The sequence below is a fragment of the Eubalaena glacialis genome, chromosome 11, assembly GCF_028564815.1.
Source record: "Eubalaena glacialis isolate mEubGla1 chromosome 11, mEubGla1.1.hap2.+ XY, whole genome shotgun sequence".
Classification (NCBI taxonomy): domain Eukaryota; kingdom Metazoa; phylum Chordata; class Mammalia; order Artiodactyla; family Balaenidae; genus Eubalaena; species Eubalaena glacialis.
In genome coordinates this window covers 35,523,269-35,525,672 of record NC_083726.1, presented here as the reverse complement: position 1 = coordinate 35,525,672, position 2,404 = coordinate 35,523,269, and the positions used below count along the sequence as shown (strand labels likewise).

General features: G+C 38.3%; 1 non-coding gene across 1 annotated transcript; it reads left to right on the top strand.

Annotated features, from left to right (window-relative positions):
* The first annotated feature begins 1,653 nt into the window (after nt 1-1,653).
* LOC133101895 (U6 spliceosomal RNA) lies at nt 1,654-1,760 on the top strand. The gene has a single exon (XR_009702781.1). It is a non-coding gene; the product is annotated as a U6 spliceosomal RNA (small nuclear RNA).
* The last annotated feature ends 644 nt before the right edge of the window (nt 1,761-2,404 follow it).

Here is a 2,404-nt window from a genome sequence, read left to right as displayed (position 1 = left end):
ACCAATCTTCTCCATGTGTGATATTGGTCACTTCATTTGTTATGAGCCTTGCTCTTGATCAAAAATAAATTCCTAACTGAAGTCTGGCTAGCCTCTCTCTCATCCAAAGAAGATTTAAATAGAAGAGTAGCTCTCTAACACTCAGTATCTGTGGCTGGCCACTGCTGAGTGAGCTTAGCTGAAAAAAATCAACACTAACTGCTGTAACAGGGAAAGTGACACTGTGTAATGGTGATGTGATCGTTATTTATTTAGACTAAAACTGCAAAAATTGCCATTCTTTTCCAAAGTCATAACCTGATTATAACAAAATATCCAGTCTCACTGTTCCCTTTATATAGCTCTGTGATGACAGATTACGTTAAAGAACTCAAACTGATTCTTCAGAAAGAAGAAATATTTTTTACAATTTTACTGATTAAAAAGACACAGCAAAAATATTTCAAGTTTTTCCCTCCTGAGTGCTTGAGATGTTTTTATCAAAAATTTTGATATCACATTGATGTCTGTGTCCCTTGGCAGCCAATAGTAATTGTTATGAGACTACTACTGGAATTTTTTCATGGTTTCTTGACATGCTGGCAACTTATAAAGTTCATGAGAGCAACATTATGCCTTATCTTTCTTTTGTTGCCCTGTGTACATAAGTAAATTAATAACATATAGTGAATCTCCAATAAATGATGAAGTCAGAAATCATCATGATAAGTAATAAAGTGCCTAAGGTCTACAATTAAATGTTCAAAATGGCGTTAATAAACTTCTTTTTATGAAAGTTCTGTGTCTGAATTATTCCAGTCTCATAGTTTTACTGACACTAGTGCTTCTCAACTATACTGCAGGAATGCGATAAAAGTTTTTGGTGCCTCACCCTGTCCTCTTTACTAGTTTATCATCCGCTATCTGCTGTGAGTACTGAAATGAATGGCTTATAATTGTGGCCTTCTCAGAAGAACTGCCCTTGGCTGAAGGGAACCAACCTGCCTGGAAACACTTGGGCAGTTTCCCCAGCCCCTCCCCATTTACTGACTAATAAAATTATACAAAATTCTGTCCCTTAGTCTCAAGGTGTACAACTCTATGGGGTAATTCACTCTTTAGGAATATCCGCCACTCCCTGTCTGTACCACACCAAAACTAGTTTGCATCCTTGCTCAGATTTTTCCCCTCCCCTACTTGACTTCCTTCTTTCTCTTACAGGATTTTCCTGAAGAGCACTCACTCAGTACATCGTGCACGCCTGAATCTTTGTCTCAACCTCTACTTCTAGGATGTAAGAAGTGATCCCTAGGAAGCTGACTCTAGAATGGGATTGTGGAGTTGAAAATATGGTGGCCAGCTGAAATGAAGACCCCATCTCAGATGGTAGGTGGAAAATTGACAGTCACTGGTCTACTGTGAAACTGCAATTCTTAAAACTTTCACCTCTAGTGAATTTGACTTATCTGCAGTTGGAAAGGGGTGCACTGACATTTGATATCTGATCAATAAAATATCTCTGGTCTTTGAGAAATATGGCTATTATAGTAATGATAATAGTTGAGAAATTAGATAGCTGTTGGTAAGCAACACTGGTACTTTGAAAAGAAAAAGTGGCAGACTTGGGGTGATCGAACATCAATTCCAATAATTTAAATAAAAATGTGAGAGTCAGTGCTTGCTTCAGCAGTACATACAATAAAATTGGAAAGATACAGAGAAGAATAGCATGGCCCCTGTGCAAGGATGACATGCAAATTCATGAAGCATTCCATATTAAAATAAAAATGTGAGTCAGAGGCTTCCTTAGTAACATCTGATAAAACAATCATTTCCTATAATGGGAGGGCTGATCATGTTAAGAGACTGGCATAGAAGTTTATTTAAAGAACAGAAGAGTATAGAAGAAGGTTGAGTACTCATCTTGGCAAATCTCTTTCATGAAATTTGGATTACAGTTATGAAGGATCCTGAGACTTGGGATGGGAACATTAGGTAGATGAACTAGAATACCTTGAGGACCCAAGTCCCCCTGAAATTTCTAGACCTAGAAAAGTAGCACTATATTTTATCCTCTTGCTAAAGGACAAAATATAGCCCCTTGCTTTAGGACTATATGGAACCCTCAGATGTGCTTTCCCAGGCAATTTTCCCCCCCACTGGAGGAAAAATACACAAGTTTTATTCATATGCGTGTGGGAGCATTCAGATGAAGAGGCTCACTGAACATCTCAAAATAGGGGTTTATATACCAACTTAACAGGGGAAAGGGAAGGGGGAGAGAGGGCTTCTATGGGAAGAACAAATGAGCCTTTTTTAGGGAAGACAAATGGACAGTATGAAAGTTTGTGATAATGTTCGTTTACGCAATTTCTCATCCAGTGAGAATGATTGGTCTTCTCCTGGGACCGAAGCTTCCTGAAAG